This window comes from Acinonyx jubatus, chromosome C2 (assembly GCF_027475565.1).
Source record: "Acinonyx jubatus isolate Ajub_Pintada_27869175 chromosome C2, VMU_Ajub_asm_v1.0, whole genome shotgun sequence".
Lineage (NCBI taxonomy): Eukaryota > Metazoa > Chordata > Mammalia > Carnivora > Felidae > Acinonyx > Acinonyx jubatus.
Window position 1 is genome coordinate 139,235,693 of NC_069384.1, and position 20,487 is coordinate 139,256,179.

Sequence of the window (20,487 nt, forward strand, 5' to 3'; positions counted from 1 at the left end):
GCAAAAGATGGACAGCAAAGTAGACAATTAAGCATGTGCTACATAAATAACACATAAATCCAATACCATCTGCCACATTGTCCAATTTGACGAGTTGTCTTCATACACCTACCACATAAATCAGTTGAAAAGGGTTCCCTGAAGCAGTGTTCCCTGTAATGACTGGGTAAAAGATCTTCATTCTTTTAAGACTATGGTTTTCATGTTTCCCATGACAAAAATAACCTACTTTCCTTTTGGGGGTAGAGAATCCGTTGACTTTGCCACGTGATAAACCAACTTTGAACTTAATGGCTTAAAGTACCAACCAACTATTTAACTCAGGACTCTGCTAGCTAGTTCTTCGGTGCTGGGTTGAGTTCGCCTGATTTTAACTGGGCTGCCTCCTCCTTCTGTGGTCCACTGTCAGGTCAGCTCTGGGGGCTGGCTAGTCTTCCACGGCTTCACTCACACATTTGATGGTTGGTTGGCTATTGGCTGGGTCACATGATCTTTCATTTCCCTGCAGGCTAGCCCGAGCTTGTTCACATGGTGTTCTTGGGTTCTGAGAGCAGCAAGAGAGGCAAGCCTTAGCGTGCAAGCATATATTAAGTTCCCCTCGCAATTGCTATTAACCCTTTGGCTAAAGGAAGTCACGTGGTTAAGCCCAGAGTCCGTGTGGAAATGGTCTACCCTATGACACGGAGGTAGGGAGAGGTGAATGAATGAACACCATTACTCTGACTAGCTACCATAAGTAATATTTTAGATTCAACTCAAGTCACATTTATTGAATATGAATCATCTCTTCTGTGCCAAGCACATTTCTGAATAATCTTAAAATATATTTGGCCATTCTTTTCTTTCCTCTCTCTTTTTTTTTTTTTTTAAATTAAGACTTTATGTAATGAAGGAATTACCTCTTGAGGCACAGGGAGGGGAAAAACTGATGTGTGATTCTGATACAATATTCATTTTGAATGATTTAAAAAGAATGTATGAATGGTAAGTCTTTTGAATGTATGTGAATATCACACAACTATGAAAGTACTTGTCATTTTTATGCATGTTTCTTTCCCTGTCATCCTCAATTTTCTGATCTACAAAAACAATATGGTCGAAGTACCCTCCCCATAGAGTCGTGGTGAAATTAAAAGCTTAACACAGCGCCCAACACATAGTAAGCACCCTCCAAATGTTATCTGTGAGGGGCAATATGGAACAGCAGTGATGCCTTGCGACTGTTATTATTGTTAAACAGTAGTAATAAAGTCAGTTACAGCGTCTTTCCAAGAAGGGAGATTGTGATCCTATAAAAGCCACATACCGCATCTTTCAGATGTGAGGCTCAATCTTTGCATAATTGTGTACCACTTTTCCCTGGTCTCTTTTATTTATGTGCCATTTCATGTCGCCGTACCAGAGCTTGGATACTCATTATGTCTTTCTCAATACATCAAATTTCCAACTAATTTTGTGTTAAGAAGAAGAAGAGAGATAGAAAGTGGGTTGAATTTCAATTACTGTTTCCTCACTAAGCCCTCTGTGTAATTCCCAATGACTGTGATGAGACACGAAGTTCTGCTTCAGAGCTTTGGATAATAGGGGATGTGGAGAAGATGTCTCCTCAGAGTGTCCATTCAGAGCATTACGGTTGCATTGTTAAATATAGTTTTAGGTATGCATTTCTTTCCCAGCCAAACCTTGTATATAGCTCAAGAGCTCTGTCTACCACAGAATGCTCAAAGCTATCTGTAAATCTTCTATTGGACAGGATATAATATACATGACCTAATTTTAAAGGAAAAAATAAAAGGATCACCCCAAATAAGAGTCAGCAAACTTTTTTCTTTTTCTTGTCCTTTGCATTTTTTCCCTTTTTTTGGTTTTGTTTTGACTGATTGGGGGGGAAAAAAAAAAAGCCAGACAGTATTTTAGGCTTCATAGTCTGTAAGGTGTCTGTTATAACTGTTCAAATCTGCTTTTGTAGCAAAAGCAAGCCACGGACAATAGGTAAATGAAGGGTTGTAACTATCTTATAATAGAACTTCATTTAGCAGAATAACGGGGAGCCAGATTTGGCCCGTGGCCATAAATAACGCTACCCTGACCTAGAAGGAAATCTCTCTCTCTCAAGCAATCAGAGAACAGAACATGTATTTTCAAGAAAGTGTCAGATACAGATATGATACTTGTGGTGGCAGGAACTAAATCTGGCACCCGTGTGCCTGCTTCCTTCTGGAGTATGGTGTCATCAGTAAGCATTTAAGGTAACCAAAGATTATTTTCTTAATAATAATTCCATTGGCGGGGGAGGGGTCATGGCTGTGCATCTTTTAAATTTGGAGATGGATATTGATAATGGTGTATTTAACTGGACTTGTGGATGTCCCAGAGCAGTATGTTTAAATAAGTGTTGGACCAAGAGTTGTTTTTGTATTTCTTTTTTGAGAGAGAGAGAGAGAAGGAGAGGGAAGGGAGAGTAAGAATCTTAAAGCAGGTTCCGTGCCCAGCGCAGAGCCTGATGCGGGGCTCATTCCCACATCACTGGGATCATGACCTGAGTGGCTGACCACCAAGGCTCGAACGCTCGATGGACTGAGCCACCGAGGTGCCCCTGGACTAAGAGTTTTGATTAAAATAAGTTCTAAACTCATTGAAACTCTCTCCCTCCCTCCCTCCCTCCCTCTCTCACACACACGCTCTCACACTCTCACATACACACACACACACGCACACACGCACGCACACCGTCTTGTCCACCATCTACTCTCACGCCTATAAGAAAGGCATTTCATTTTAGCAGAGCGGAGAAGACTGCAAAGGGTGGTCCTTTGAGTTAGAAAAATGCGTGGTGTGTAAAAACATGGCCTGTATTTTCTTTATTGCTTACAAATACTTTGTCATGAAATAATTTAAGTTCGTAAACTTGTCTTTGAGGCTGCTCAGTCAGAAGACTGCCGTTCCGCCTACTCTGTTTGTCAGTCAGAATAGGAAGGCCTCTCCGGAGCTTGGTGGCTTTAATGTCAGTTGAATAACTTGGCACTGGGTGCCCAAACTGTTTGCTCTAGTGAGTCAGCTCTTTGCTTACAGACATGTACAAGAATTGTCCCCATTTCAGCTGCTAGTTGCAATCCTGAGGATTCTGACTGGATCGTTCTAAAAATCCTCTGAGGTAGGGGCACCTGGGTGGCTCAGTAGGTTAAGCGTCCAACTTCGGCTCAGGTCACGATCTCACGGTTCATGGGTTTGAGCCCCACGTCAGTCTCTGTGCTGACGGCTCAGAGCCTGGAGCCTACTTCGGATTCTGTGTCTCCCTCTCTCTCTGCCCCTCCCTCGCTCAGCTCTGTCCCTTTGTCTCTCTCAAAAATAAATAAAATATCAAAAAAAAAAAAAGACAATGAAAATCTGTGATGTAGGTATTCATTTGACTAATTGAAACATGAGGAAACTGAGGCTCAGAGCATTTGTGGACTTGGCCTAACTTCCAAGTTAATAAGCCAAGGTTTGAACCCACATCTGTGATAACAAATCTTTCTTTAGTTACTGGTGATCCTGTACCCTCAGAGGCCGACAGCTGTGATGTGACCCTCATACTGGGATTCAGCTCAGAGCTGGACACTTCCTGTTGCTCATGAATTCTGCACTTTGGTACTCTCAGTATCATTATTCTAGAATCCACTGCATCTGTTATCTGGTCATACTTAGAACTAGGCATCATTGACAAGATGACAACAATAATCAGAACCTAACAGATGAGGTCGTATAAATGACATCGCTCCTGATGTCTGCTGAAGGCTTATTATGATGTGCTGGGTACCACGCTCGTTGCTTGCATGCATTACGTCATTTAGTTTTCATGACAAACCTGAGGTTGATAAGATTCTCAATCAAGAGATAAGGAAACTGAAGTGAGGAGGTTAGTCATTTCATCCTTTGCTATTTGTTTTTCCCGTGAGCTTATTGTTTGGATTCTCACTTGATGTTACTTGGGGGAGAAAAAACTACATTGTGCACATAGCGTTTTGATGATGATCCTCTTCACAGAGTTTTGAACATAGATGGGACTCTAATAATAGAGTTAGAATAGCATTAGTGTTTTAAATCAGAAATAAACCAATTCCAGTCATTCCTTACGCGTCTGATATTGCGGAGTATTTCTGTAAGTGATGTTTCTAGATAATTAAAATTTACTCTGTAAGTGCCAAAACGTAAGAAAATTTTGAAGTGTTGTGTAGAGCTGTGTTTCAAAAATAAGTTGTACATATCTATCTAAGGAAGTATTAATGAAGGAGGTAAACATCACATTGGTGCCTTCAACTTCTGGGGGAAGTAAGGATATCAGTCTTCTGACTTCGTTTAATTTTTTTTTTATTTTGAGAGAGAGCACACGAGCAAGCACGAGCACACACACGAGCTGGGGAAGGGCAGAGAAAGAGGGAGAGAGAGAATCCCAAGCAGGCTCTGCAATGTCAGCACAGAGCCTGACTTGGGACTTGATCCCGCAAACCAAGAGATCATGATCTGAGCTGAAATCAAGAGTTGGATGCTCAACCAGGTGCCCCTCAACCTTCTGATTCTTAATCAGTGTTTTTTATTAGCACAACTTGGGCTTGGCTTGGTTGGCTTTTTGGCATACAAAGTATACTACCCTACTAACCTAAATCCAGAATATTAAAAAAATTGGTGAGTTCGTGTCATGTGTTGAAGTATTCTCAATATCATGAATAAAGATTAACTTTCATAACTGCCTTTAGAAAGAGCCTCCATGGGAGGGTAAGAGTTTGACTCAGTAACCATTCCATTCGCTTTTCACATCTCCTCCTTGGTGCTAGTTTCACAGAGGTTACCATTGATGATGGAGTGATGGGAACTAGCCCAGCATAAGCCTCTGAAGGAGAGCCAAAGAGAATCTCCCTATTTTATTCACTACCTCTTCAATCATTGCTGTTAAATAGTGCTGTACCCTCCCAATATCGTTCTCTGTGGAGTCATGTAGGCAAATTAATATATGTATAAACAAATGTACAATAAAATCCCTAAGCCTCAATACGGAAAGGAAATACATGAGAAATTGCAAATAGGTATCGGCACATGTAAAAATCAACGTTTTCTCTGCCACTGAAAGCCTTTAAAATTTTCAAAAGCATGAAATCTTTGGAGAGGTCGTGAGAGACAAGAAGCCATGCTACAGCACTGTCCAGTGTATTGTTTTGCCCTGATGGAGATGTTCTACGGTGTTTCTGGAGCTTCTACAGCTGCACTATTCAATATGAGAGCCATAGGTCGAGTGTGGCAATTGAATGGCCACTTAAAATGTAGTTAGTGTGACTGACGAAGTGAATTTTACATTTTAATTTTAATTAATCAATTGGGCTGAATTTTCAAAATAAATCAAGGATGCACGTCTCCATCGGAAATAGCGTAAGGATTTTAGGTTAGAATCTGATGAGTATCAGTTGAACTGTTGAAGTTAAAACCCGGTTTTCGTGGTGAGAGGTAGAGTGGCTTGGTGATTCCTGTTCCATGTGCCCTTAATGTTAATTGCTCAATAAATGATAGCTGTTAAAATTACTAGTAAGTATTATTACTAAAGGTAGTATTTATTCAGTAGTTATGTTGGCACGCCTACCACATGTCAGGCACTGTTTTGGGTGTTGGGAAACGCAACAGAGAAGAGATCTGATAACATCCCTACTTTCATGGAGTTTCCGTTCTAGTGAACTATTATTGAATTAAATTCTACTTAGATGATTTAATGAGATGGAAGTTAGCATGTGCTACACTGAGATGTGCAGAGATGACATAGGTTTAGCTTTCTTCTCATTAGATCTCCTATCCTTCCCTGCCTTACAGAATGGGGAAATATGGACAAGTTTCAATCCGTGTTTCCATCCAGCAGTTGTGACCGAGTCCAACGTGCTAATTTAAAGACTTTGGAGAGGGGGGGAAAAGGCTGGAGATAACTTACACTGAACCGGTTGAGGTAAAAATGCAGTGTTGGGTTTTGATCTTTTTGCTCCTAAACTCTAAGATGGTCTAGGAGCGTTTGGATGAGCAATTTAGTGAGTTGGTTGGGGGTGGTGGGGGGAAGGGAGGGAACGTTGGCGGTCCCTGGAGTATCCTTTTGCTATTCTCCAGGCCCTAACTGACCTCTCCTACAGCGCTGTCTCATGCTACCATGTGTGGTCGGATGACATCTACATGTGGTGGCACTGCTAACCCGGGCTCTTTCAGCTTGACCAGGGCCCAGCTCATTCCTTGCTGACTTGGCTGTGCCTCTGCTTTCCTTGGTTCCACACCCTCCCTGAGATGGGCTGGGACTCGGGCCACGTGGACCACCTCGCAGCTCTCTGCATCAGGCCACTGTGTTTTCCTTACAGTCACTTCTTGCAGCCTAATCCTTAGGCACAATCTTGGGTAATCTGTACCTCCCCTCTGAGTGTGTGGGACTTTCAGGCTCCTTTCCAGTCCAGAGGGACCAGGGCTAATTGAGAGCTACGCTCAGGCTCTCTTTCTGCCTGCCCAGCCTGAGCTGCTCAGGGAGCTTGGGTTCAGCCATTCTCCAAGTGAGAGGGGTTGGGGAGGAAGGCCCTCTCCTTTCATAGTCCTGGGTCTGCCGGCTCTACCCGTGGCTTTCCTATCTATCTGTGTAATAAAAACTTTCTTCCCTGGGCAGAAAAGAATAGAAGAGAGATGAGAGCATAAATGTCTTCACTGCTGCCCTTTTCTCCTCTTCCCATAATCCCCTGGAGTCGTTGCCAGTTAGTAGTTTTAAATGTTCCCCCTTGGCTCGGTCCCAACTCCCCTGTCCCTGGCTGTTAGTAGTCACACCATGCAGAGGGGATTTTAGAAACGTGTCAAGGTATTTTGTGGTTGGGGTATCATAATGATTGGGGGACTCTATGAGTATTTAGTCCGGGGATGTTGAACATCCTTCAAAGCGTGAGAATCCTATCCGGCAACACACATATCTTGTGTCCGCGTGACCTTCAGGTGTCCTTCCAGAAATTCACGTAGATGAGAACACTGTTCAAAATGATCTCAGCCTATGTTACAGCACCCCCCCCCCTTTACGGGCACCCATATAATAATATAAGTGTTGAGTTTTCCAAAAATGGAACAACCAAAGAAAGGGAGAGAATTTTACTTGATTTTGTTTGTAAATTTGCACGCATCACTGAGAGCAATGCTACTACTGCCATTTCAGTTGCCAATAAAACACACATGTGCGAGTCACAATTTGTAGCTGTCACATTCCTGATGATATTGCACATAGGTACACACATCTGCCAACCTCATTATATCTTCTAGTGGAATTATACCTGAGCACTTTTCATATGAAAATACCTATTTCAGCTTTATCACTTGCTTTCCTTTTGTTTTTCCTTTATGCTAGTGTTAGGGAATTACTAATTTTTTTAAAAATTACATTTGCAGATAGGTTGTATTTTCTATGAATTTAATTTCAGGCCATTTTATAAATGTTCAAGAGTATCTTGGGTTTAACCCCCCCCTTCCTTCCATGACCTGGGCCTCATGGCTAAATCATAATGTGTGGAAGAAAGTGATTAGCTTATAAAACATGGAAAAGGGGGATGGTCTTCACCTGTCTTAAGATACTAAAGGACATAACATGTAATCCTCAGTAGGATAAATGTGATTATAAAAGACATGTGGAAACAGACCGTGCAATAAACCCAAATGAGAAACCCAAACAATTTCTGATTAATTTCTATGTAGTTTTCATTTTTCGTGATTGTCGCTAATTCCAGTTACGTAGTGATAGAATTGTTCTGCTACTACTTCTGGTATCATCGTAGATGAATAAAATTATGTGGGAAAGCAATTTGGCTCATAAAATCCCGAGTTATTACAGTGTGCATTCCTATTGATCCAGCAAGCCTTTCCCGAAAATTTAAGCTAAGCCAAGTGCAAAGGGAGAAATCAAAGGTGTCCTTTGCAGTGTAAAAGTAACATAAATAGCAAAGTGAAGCACAGGTGAAAATGTTAACGGATATAAAGCAATAATAGGGAAACAGGCATAGAACAATTAGGCTCTAGAAATATGTTTGTGACCTGACCATTTAGTCACTTGTTTTTCATTTGTTCAACTGGTATTTGCTTAGTACTTGCTAAGGAGAAGCCTTGTCTTAGGTCCTGGGACTATTAGAAAAGGATAGGAGACAAAAGAATAATGCACAGGAGAGTGGGATTTTAAATAATTCACCTCGCATCTTTAGCTCAGTAAAATGTCAGTTCAAAAAGCAATAACCTATAACCTTCTCTTTTGAACTCCACTGCTCACCACCTGAGTGTTGCTGGGCAAGTCCCTTCCCCTCCTAGGGCTCAGTTTTCTCATCTGTAAAGTGGAGAGTTCGGCGTTCAAAATTCAGAGGGCTCATGTCATTTGTTGATTCTGTAGATGCCTTAAATAGACCCTTGCTTCTTCGGTCCTGACCGTTTCATAGACTGTGGTATCCACGTCATCTTGTATGGCAAAGATGAGGGGCTCTTTGCAAAATATTAGTAGTCAGTATGTCTTTCAATTCATAGCATTTTGCTTGTGGTTATTTTCGATGAGAGTGTTTCCCAACTGAACAATATCATGTTTGCGCTACGCCAAGGAGACCGATGGTGTGACTTTGCCAAACCCAAGCGGGACCCGCAAACAACAGACAAACCTTTGGCGCCACGGTGTACTTAATGTGTGATTTTACACGAAGCAGTTTTATCTTACAAGTTTCCCTCACCGGGAAAAATGTAAACAGAAATCATGATTCAAGAAACGCAAAATGCACGTCTAGTACCATTCGGTTTAGAACCTCTAGATGGGCCAAATAAGAAGAATCAACATTTCACATTTAGAGAACAGGGAAACGTGGGTCTTTTGTGTGCAGAAATTTTGTTCTTTTTTTTCCCCCCTATTTTACGCGCCATGCCTTTTCCAGAGCTCTTCCAGTCGTCTTGACTTCACACAGTAGCTACAACAGCTGTGTTAATTAAATAGATATGTCACCGCACCGAGGCCGGTGCCTGCCACCACGCTGGCAGCCAGGAGCCTCCATGCATGGCAGTGAGCTGCTGCAGTCACAGACTGACAGCAAGGACAGGGTGGACCGCGAAGAGAAAAATAATAAACTAGGAACAGAGACTTAGCGCTCATCTGTGTCCATATTAAATATACCATAAAATATTTATGGGATTAAATATGAGTGCTCTCTTCTCCCCAGCCTTGGAATATTTGAATATAATTCTAAGAACCATGGGTAAGATCACCTAGAGGGGTGACAAGCTGGTTTTAAGTGCTTGAACTATAAATTGTTTGGTTCTGAACACTGTGCGGTACAGCTCATTGACTCAGGAAATATTTATGGAATGCCCGTGTGTACCTGCCCTGTGTTGGGGCGGCAAATACAGAGGTGAATAAGGTAGAACTTTAAAATGACACAGAACATGTTCAATTCTCATAAATATTTCCAGTGTAGCAAAGATGCTAAATATTTTGTGTGCACGTGTCGTTATTCAATATTACTAACCATATGCCCCGCTTCTTGTTCGCAAGAAAATCTTTGTCTTGTGGTGAAGATCAAAGATCCAGAATATGAAAATGATGTCAGATACGTTTTTTAAGAAAATCGCACTTCTGCAGTTAATTCTTGCCAGAGTTGTGCTTCCCCCCCCCCCCCCCGAAAATTGGTCTTGGCTGTTTGTTGATTACTTTGGGATTAATGCCCAAATGGGTTTCGTGGTTTTAGTTAAAGAAATATTAATAGTAGTTAATGTTGTGTCGCTGAAATTTAATTTGTCTTCTTTGGATTCTGCTTGCATAATGCTATTTTTTGTTCTAATTGATTCATAAAGATCATTAAACAAGAGAATAAAAACAATTTGTAGTTAATTTCTGGGAGATTGCAGCGTGTGTGTTTTATGGTTCAAATAACAGATGTTATTTTGGAGAGGCTAAGCAGTCCTGTAACTTCACTGGAAATCAGCATGGTGATTCACACGGCCGTCCTCCCGTTATCTCCTGATAGCTGTGCAGTGAACTCCTGCCCCTTTGCCGAAAACAGTAGAAAAGCAAACCTCAACAATTTTACCTCTCCGTGGGGCTTTGTGCTTCAGCCGGGCTGAAGAAACCAAAAGCAGACTATCAAAACCTCATGACTTCAGAACATTCGGAACTCAGCCGTGATCATCTTTCCATTTTCAGCAATCTGAGACTCATTCACAAAATTAAAGGTTTGAAAACAAAATGTCTCTCATCCAAGAAGATTCTAATTTAACCACTCAGCTTTCAGCACTCGGACTGTTTACTAGCTTTGAGGAAGTTACTTGACTCAGTTTGGGGGCAATGAGTGGAATATATATTCACTGCACAGAGTGCAGAAGAAGTTATTCAGATAATAAGCCCTTAACAGCCTGCTGTTTCTGTTGTGCTGGAACCTGTATCTCATAAGCAACATTTGTGCTTTGAGTTTCCCTGCCCCATTTTTTATTAAAACATTTCGGGGTAAAGACTGGCCAACTAAAGCGTACGGAAGGGTCAACAGGATGGAAGTCTAGCAGGAAAGTCGTTTAGTGGCTATGAAAGGGGGACCAGCAAAGAAAAAAGGCCTTAAGAAGGAGAAATGATGTGGTGTGAAAAATGATGACCCCAGAGGGGCAGAAGGAATCTTTATCTTAAATACACTCTGCAAGGGGGGTCAGCGAAAGGAGAGGGTTCCTCTGATGTGAGGCTGTTATACTATTCACTTGCCTTGGGGCAACGTGAGAAATATATTCCATTTTTAAGACAAGAGACTTATATCCCTCCTGAGGGAATGTATAGCACAGCTAAAGGCCCAGCTTTGAAAGAAAAATATATGGAGAGATTATTTACGTCTAAATCCTTGTGGAAAATGGAAAAGAATTTCCGAATTTGACTCCACATACTTGAGACGGGTAAGTTGAAAGTAAGGTAACAGATTTGAATTTTAGCCACACACCTCTCTTTTGGCCCCCTATCCGAGCCCTCCTCCGAAATTAACATGAATTTTAAGAACTTTTGCTCATTTTCCCCATAATTATCGCCCTTAGTTGCAGTTGGAACTTTCTATAGCAAACATTAGAGAACTTGAGACATGTTCTTTATTTTGGAATGAACTTAACTGAGTTGCTAGATGCAGTTGTTATATGAGAAACCCTTAAGTAAGGCTTTTTTTTTTTTCCCCAAGTTCGTTTATTTTGAGAGCGAGAGCACAAGCAGGAGAGGGGCAGACAGGGCAAGAGGGAGAATGCCAAGCAGGCTTCACACTGTCAGCAAAAAGCCTGACATGGGGCTCAAACTAAGGAACCCTGAGACCACAGCTTGAGCTGAAACCAAGACTGGGGTGCTTAACCGACTGAGCGACCCCCGTGTCCCTTAACTAAGGGGTTTTAAACATCCTAATCACTGAATATCTCACGTCATGATATCTTCCTTGGTTACCATGTATTACCTGTTTCCTACTATATTTTTAACTCTATGATTAATACAATTCTACCTTTTTACCATTTGGGATGGTTGAATGTCAGGTCAAAGCCCTTCTCTGAGCTAAGGAGGTATGAGTAGGTGTGGGCATTGGGGTCCTGAAATGGATCTCTTTTAATAAAAGTGAAAAAAAACAAACAAAAAACAACAACAATGCAAAGCTTCTCAGCCATCTTTCTTCTTCCTGTGTATTGTTTATTTTTTTTAAGTTACAAAGTATTTCAAATATACTAGGAACTAATAAGAAAAAATCTCAGTCCTTTCTCTCAGACTTAAGATAGGTTAAATGAGAAAATGTAGATACTCCATGGGTAGTTCAAGCTTTTTCAATCTCTGTTCCTTCCTTTGCTCTGTAGATAGGTAATCCTAGCCCTGACTGTGTAAGTCTACTTCTAGCTCACATATTAATAAATTATTAATTTATTATGTTATAGTGATAGTTTTCAACCGTGCAGGATGAGCCATCCCGGCAGGATGGCATCCTGAACTTAGGAATGGACGCCAGCCATACACAGGTGTCAAAGCAGTATCCGTTAAAGTGAGACTCCTATGTTCTAGTGTTCTTCTTCGGTAAATACCCGAGACAGGAATGGTTGTGTCCTAGGGAGACCCCCAGCTACTCAGAGCTCCGACATTGCAGCATTCAGCATACACCTAGCACTACACTAGAGTTCCCACTTCCCTGGGTGCTCACCGATTCTGGATTTCACAAGCTACTTTAATGTTCACAAGCTGAGGTGTTTGAAGTATCCCCTTTCCTTGATGGTTTAATAGATACTGTTTTGATGATCAGTGACGGTGAACAGTATTTCATAGGCTTCCCAAACATTCACATTGCCCCGTCTGTGAATTACTTATTTGCTCTTTTTGTAGGCAGCCATTATTTTTCTTGCGATGATTGCTAGTTCTTTATGAAGTCTGTGCAGCGCAAACATAACTGCCCTTCCACAGTTGGATTTTCAACTTGATCTGCCACTTATTGTCATTTCTGTTTTGCATATCGGTATCCTTGAATTTTTTGTATGTCATTTTAAAAAATCACGTTTAATCTAACATCCTAAATCTACTCTGTTACACTTGTAAAATTTCAAAGTTTTGTAGTAATTATTTTTAACTCATTTGGTATTTTAAAATACATCAAAGAGGGAATCTGGTGGATTTGCTGTCTTCAAATTTAAGTCAAGTTTAAATAGGTATGTAGGTCTTTTCTGCTGCCTGTATTTTGTTCCATTATATCTATTTGTCTAGCTCTGTATTAACACTGCTGTGTACTATTACGTTGTTTCTCTATTACATTTTTTTCTTCGTTAATTTTTGTTCCGTCTCACTATTAACTCTTCTTCAAAATTTTCTTGTTCTTAGCACTTAACTCTTCCATAGGAATTTGAAATTAATTTGACAAGCATATAAGAAATCCCTGATAGGACTTTGGTTTGAAACTATATTTATAAACTGAGATATATTGACATCTTTTAATAATAAATCATTTAATCTATAACATAATATACCTTGCCACTTATTTAGGATTTTTTAAAATGTCTGTCACAATTATTAAATTTGCTTTATAGAGGTCTTCTAGTATTTTTATTAGACTGCTTCCTAACTACTTCAAGGCTCGTGTTGCTATTTTGAATGGAGTTACTTTATTTTATTTTTAAATTTTTTTAACTTTTATTCATTTTTGAGAGACAGAGTGGGGGAGGGGCAGAGAGGGAGACAGAATCCGAAGTAGGTTCCAGGCTCTGAGCTGTCAGCCAAGAACCCAACCTGGGGCTCAAACCCACGAACCATGAGATCATGACCTGAGCCACAGTCAGACACTTAACCGACTGAGCCACCCATGTGCCCCTGTGAGTGGAGTTATTTTAAAAGTCACATTTTCTAATTGGCAGTTTCTACTTCATAAGAATGTTATTGTTTGTATACTGGTCTGTAACCAGTATTCTTGATGATTTATCTTATTATTTCTGATTTTCTGCAAACGTTCTTGAATTTCTAAATGGACAGTTCTTAGGGACTAAATATTTGCGTCCCCCCAAATTCCTGTGTTGAGATCCTAACCCCCCAAAGTGAGAGTTATAGGTTGTGGGGCTTTGGGGAGACAGGTCAGGAGGTTGGAGCGTTCATGAATGGGATTAGTGCCCTTATAAAAAGGACTCAAAAGCTATCTTGCACATTTTCTAATCTTACTGTTGCTTATTCTTGCATTTTATTAATTTCTCCTTTCACTTACTTTCTTTGGGTTTATACTCTGATTTTTTTTTCCCTCATTTTTGAGTGAAAAACCATCTCATTGAATTTTTAGTGTTTCTTATTTCTTTGATATACATTTAAAGCTGCCAATTTGACTCCGAATAGCCCATAAATTATTACATGTAGTAGTTTAGTTCTTACTGAGGTGAAACTTTTGGTGTGATGCATTGTTGGGTTTATAAAACTTAACTGTATCTTAAAATGCTAGAACATAAGGATTTCTTTACTCTTTTTGTTATTTATTGCCATTGACAACATTTCTAATATAATTGAATTGAGTGCTAAATTTATTGCACTGTATACTCTTGACATAAGGGTATTTGTGGAAACTTTGCAGCCCGTTCAGCATAAATTTCTAAAATATTCTGTGTGTATATATTTTACATATATACTCAGAATATTTGGATTTTCTAAATGTTAGGTGTAATGTTTTATATATATATATATATATATATATCATTTTAATTGAGTTATTAGATCCTCCTTATTCTTTGAATTTAAATAAATGCATAGATGTTCTAAATTACTTGAATCTGATCAGTGAATGATTTCTAATTATGTAGTGGTTTTTTGTTGGTAGTAGTTTTAACTTAACAGTATTTCTTTTTTATCCAACATCAGGATAGTTACTTAAATGTTCTTTTGGTCTTCATGTGCCCTTTAATTCTAGAGATATTACTTGATTTTTTTCAAACTCATATAGTGTTGTTTTTCTTAGTCGCTTGTTCTTTGAGAATGTTTTTCAATCTTCATTTTTTAGCTTTTCAGGAATTATAAACATCCTTACAAGTGCTCATAGATTATTTTAGGTGGTTGGGTACTAATTCTCCCTATGGTTGCCCTCAGTTGACTTTTATCGGGGTTCATGTTCTTCTGATTTGTGACTTTGGGTATGTCTTTGGAGTATTGTGGACTCTGGGGCCCCAGGAGTTTTGAATCATACAAAAGATCTTGAATTTGTTAATGTGGGATCTTAGACCACTAAGTTGAAGCCCTGTGTGCATGTGATACAATTACAGTGTTGGTGGGGTTTGTGGAAGATTTTTTTGGTCACCACTGAGGTCCCTGGCTGAAAGTAACTGTCCTTTCTGCATTTAAAAATAGTTGTTACAATACTCTTTTGTGTGTTCAGCACAGCCATTTGAAAGCTTAAGCTCTAATGGGCCTGAGGTCACATGTCTGTTTCTTGGCTTTTACTTCACAGAGTTCTATCTAGTTCAATGACCTTGTTGTTTCTACAGTCTTTTGGGGATGATTAGGATTAGGTTTACATTTCTTCTTGACTTCTGTCTTCCCGAGGGTTTGTCTGTCTGTCTGTCTCTCTCTCTCTCTCTCTCTGTTTCTAAAGTTTACTTCTTTATTTTGAGAGAGAGAGCGAGCAAGCGAGCTGGGGAGGGGCAGAGGGAGAGAGAGAATCCCAAGCACTGACAAGTACAGAGCCCAATGCAGGGCTCAATCTCAAGAACCGCGTGATCATGACCCGAGCTGAAATCAAGAGTCAGATGCTTAACCTACTGAGCCACCCAGGTGCCCCCAGAAGGTTTCTCTTTTTATCCTTCTTAGAAACTCATCTAGTTTTCACATGCCTTTGTAAATTAGTTTGAAGTCCTAACATTCCTTCAAAAAAATTACTGCAAATTTGTGAAAACTCGATTGGCATCGATTCCATACCTTACTCTTAGAGTAATATTTATATATACTGACTACGTGCTGGGTATCTTGTTAGGAACTTCTGTGTGTCTGATTCTATTGTGCTGTAAAGGTCACCTGTGATTATTACCCTTACCCTGCAAATGAGAGATCTTGGATTCAACTTGTGCATAACACCAGAGCCCTAACCATCCCAACAGGAACGGAGCTTTGTCAGTCAAACTAAAACGTGCATAGCACTTTCCTGGATGGCATCAAGTTTCTTTGTATCTTCCGTATCTGTTACATTGATAAATAACCTTGAATTTGATTCAGAATGATAGACAAGAGATCGAAGTCATTTGTATATTCTTTGAATATTCATTTCCTGGTGTGAAATTAGAGATGGCTTGGATTATACCTTATGTAGCATGCATAATGTCTCCGAAAGCCTTTCCCACCCTATACTTCTGTATAAAAGTGATCTATTTCCATGAGGCAACAGATTCTGTTAGTTCAAGGGGTGCGTGGGTGACTCAGTCAGTTGAGCATCTGACGCTTGATTTCGGCCCAGGTCATGATCACACGGTTGTGAGCTGGATCCCTGCACGCATCTCTGCCCTGACAGTGCTGAGCCTGCTCGAGATTCTCTCCCCCTGTCTTTGCCCCTCCCCAACTTGTGCATGTGCTTTCGCTCTCTTTGTCAACAAAAGAAAAAGAAAGGATGCTGCTACCGTTCAGGACGGTAGTAAAGGCATCTTCTCCTCACTTACAGCCCACAACCTGTGATGGTTGTGCTATAAGGCATTTCTGGTTAAGGAATCAAAGCCTACAGATGTGCATCTGCTTTAATATGTTCTGGTCAGCAGCTGATGAAATCAAATGGTCAACCTAGGCAGAGAAGAAAGAAAGATGGGCATTGGCTGGACGGTAGTATGTAAATCAAGGACCAGTAAAACTGGTGTAATGAGGGTGCTAGAACTCGGTTCTGGTCATGTGCATTCGTGGTATAATTTAGACTTGCGTAAGCACAGAAGGACTTTGCTGGCTCCTATAGTTAAGCTCTCTGAGGGGTAGATGGGGCTTTGATCAGGGCACGGTGTCTCTCTCCTTCGCTTGCATCTGTCATGTGAACTTTAATTTCAGGTATATTCTCTCAAGTAGCAAAGATGGTCCTAGACAGCCCCAGTGTTAATACTACTGCATAGCCTCTGATGTGAGGAAAAAACAGGGAAGAGAAGAGGCAGATCCCTTTTTTTCCCCACCAACAGCCACATCAATCCAAGAAAATACTTTGACTAGCTCTGCTCTTCTTGAATCTTAAACTCACTCCTGATAGCTGCCTGTAGGCGAAAGAGTCTGCCTTGGCCAGAGTCACACACCCGGTTTGGTGGCTATGACTTCAAACACTAGAATGACAGATGGGTGATTAATGTAAGGAAAAAAGATGTCCTATTTCTAGAAGAGAGGATGCCGAGAAGTCGAAACAGATCTTAACCACAAAATTTCTACCTTGTAGATGGGTGCAATGACTGAGGAATTCTGGTACTTTCATGAATCTAAAGTACCTGGTACTTCACTTAATTTTAAAACGTAAGTGTTAGATTGACCCCATCGAATCTCGATGCAAAGTAATACAGGTGTTTCATAGACCTTACAGATTCGGGGGCGGGGGGGGCGGGGAAGAGGCAGGTCCAATAATGCCACGGGTACTCTCCTGATTCCTTTATGTACTAAATTATTATGGACCACAGTTATTTTAGCTCATTTCTCTTCATTTAAGAGGAAGATCTTCTTTATTTTGGCAGTTTTAAGGTTTCCCTTGAATTGCAAGGCTGGTTGTTGAAAGTCAAATTACCCCTGACTTTAAAATAACTTTTTTTAAACCAGTGAATGCGGTTTTGCAGTTTATATCCTTGGATTTTATTAAAATTAAAAACCTCTCCCTGAAAGGCAATGTCGAGAGAGTAAGAGAGGCCACAGACTGCGAGAGAATATTCGCAAGAGTCACATCTGATAAAGAACTGTTACTCGGAATATACGAAGAACACTTATAATGCAACAATAAGGAAATTAACAAATCAATTAAAAATGGACTAGGGGGTGCCTGGATGCCTCACTCAGTTAAGCATATGACTTGAGCTCAGGTCCTGATCTCACAGTACGTGGGTTCAAGCCCCATGTCGGCATCTGTGCGGACAGCTCAGAGCCTGGAGCCTGCTTCAGATTCTGTGTGTGTGTGTCTGTCTGTCTGTCTCTCTCTCTCTCTCTCAAAAATAAACATTAAAAACAAGAACTAAAGACCTTAGCAGACACATTACCAAAGAAGATATTTACAGATAGCAAATAAGCATATGGAAAAAATGGTTGCATATCCTATGTCATCAGGAAATGCAAATTTAACAATGACATGCCGCTGAACCCTAGAATGGTGAAAATCCAAAACTGTGACAACACCTGTAAGAGGAACTCTGATTCGTTGCTGGTGAGAAGGTAAAATTCTATTCTCTTGAACTCTGGAGTCGAGTTTATAATAGCGTAGCAGGACTATAGGGGTGTGTGTGCACACGCGTGGACGTGCAGACATACATATATGCATTTGTTCACTGCAAGTATTGGGACAGAAAATTTGGGGCATAGAGGAATCATTTCAGTTACGTGTAATTTACGCACTGAAGTTGATAAACTCGAGGAAATGAGTAGAATTTAGTCACTCTCCACAAACATGGACTCGAGCCATGAAAGAAAAAAGGATGTTTACAGACATCTTCTACAGCTTCAGTAACAACGTTATTTAGTGTTCTGTCTAATGCTTGGAAATTCATGGGGACGAGGCAGGAGAGAGACAAATGAGGGGTAAGTTAATCATGTTAAGGGAATGCCAGTTTTCTACTAACACTGCTAAAAGCAAACAAAAACAGGCAAGTCTTAACGTGTTTCTAACCAAAATATGTACTACAAAACCCGCTGTGGTTTTTGATTTCTAAAGGAAACACTTGCCAAGCATTAGCACTTCTTAGCAGTGGCCGTGTTTCAAGAACGTGAAGACATTCCATCCAGAATTCCCATTTATTCAAAGGAACAAATGTCTTTCATAAGAGGTTTTGGTATGTCCTCAGACCACGCAGAAGAGTAATACGGATATTTTTGCCTTCACTTTCAAGTGTCCCTTCTCCCCCAGGAGGGACAAAAGGGGAGTGGTAGAGATTGCCTTTACACGTTGATGTTGGCAAGCACCTCAGCGATAGACTGCAGGTCTGACCTCCTCGACTGAGCAGAAAGATCAGCTATTAGCCAAGCGTCTCAGTTTATATCCCCCATTTTTGGCTCTTCCTCCCCATTGTACTGAGGTGAAATCAACTCAGATGGGTTCGCCTGACTTGAGTAACACGGATAAACGTTGTTCCTTCTCATGTGTTGTGAATGCAAATGATGTGGACGATGTCATTTTGTATCTCACATTTTCTTGTATGTCTTTTGATTCTGGATAGGTGTTCACTAGATCCTATTATTACTGTCCAAACATGAGCTTCGTGGGGCGGTGAATTTAGGGAAGGAGTTTCACTTTAACCTGGGGCTTGTGAAGTTGAAGTGTAAAATCCGCGTTATACAGGGTAGTGTTCTCTCTTTATTGAACTCCCGACTGTCATTGTGGCAGGGTGCAGTGGCACTGAGCAGATGGCCTAGTTCCCACCTGCAGTAGGCTTCCTGTCTGCTTTGGGAAACAGACAAGATAAAACGTATGTCACTGTGAAACCTAGAACTTTCTCCTCGTGAGATGTTCACACGGTCCCTCCCCAGTGCTTAGAGTACCTGACACAAAGCCCTCACGAAACCAGGCGAGGATCATCGTGCAACCACATGCTGGGCATTGTTCAGCCTGAGATGCTTTTTAGAGTGTAATTCACTAGGTCTAGGGTTTATGTATCTTCTTCTTGGGATAACAATTTTTAGAGTGTAAGGCTTACCACAAGAAAGGATAGTTTTGAAAATAAGCAGAAAGTCACCTAACATTTGGACATAGGAGCTCTGGGAGGCTCAGTCGGTGAAGTGTCCAACTCTTGGTTTTGGCTCAGGCCGTGATCTCATGGGCTCTGTGCAGGCAGTGTGGAGCCTGCTTGGAATTCTCTCTATCTCCCTCTCTCTCTTGCCCTTCCCCCTTTACGCTGTCTCGGTCAAGATAAATACGTAAACTTAGAAAACCTGCCCCAATATTTATCAGCTGTTTGTGCTACATATATATTTGCATGTTTGTAAATAGAAATGTGTATATGAAGTACCTGCAAAATGAGACAAAATGGCATTGTATATGAAATACGTATGTAAATTGAGACTGTGCATTCTGCATTTTGTTTTACATACTGGCTCCACCATTTATCAGTTTAGGATCAGACAAGTAACTTGCAATGCCTTGGTTTCACCCATAATATGGGAGCAATGACAGTACCTGTCTCCCAGTTGTTGGGAAAGTCAATTGTGTTTATATATAAAATGCTTGGAAAAAACCCAGTTCCTGGTTACTGTTGCATAAGTATCTGCTATGATTATGCTTACGATGACTTTACAGTAGTTAAAGATGCTTGTGTATGAACTTGCTGTGCTGTATCCTTTGAATTGATGTAATGCAGTTTAGCTATTCAGTTTTTGGGCATTCAGTCATTTCTGATCTTTCTCTATTCTATAAAATGTCGTGATGGCCATCCTTGAGGTCCCTCCTCACAGTCTTTGCTTAGCTTTGCTCCTCTTTGTTTTCTGACTTAGCTTGAATTATTCTAAGGATAAAAGACGAATGTAAGAAAATTAAAAACACGCTATTGAAATGAAGCTTATTAGGATTAATTACAGGGTGTTTCATTTGGGAAGGAAAACAGAACAGATCTGAGATACAACCAGACCAGTGTGGCAGGGAACGCTCGGCATTATCAGTGGACCTGATGAGGCTGAGGTCAAGTGACGATAGCACTGAAATTACAAAATGAAGCCTGTTAACCAAAGGAAGGGGTGGTCTTCATTGTCGTCTCTCCTTTAGTCCAGAATATATTAGCACTGGTATACGTTTTTGCCAGTTCCATAGATACTGTATATATTAATGTTTTACGTGTTTGCTGAAAGTT

General features: G+C 40.6%; 1 protein-coding gene across 5 annotated transcripts in view; it reads left to right on the forward strand.

The window, feature by feature from the left end:
* RARB (retinoic acid receptor beta) overlaps positions 1 to 20,487 on the forward strand; it is a 747,871-nt gene that overhangs the window by 134,802 nt on the left and 592,582 nt on the right. The gene's annotated exons all lie outside the window — the stretch shown is intronic.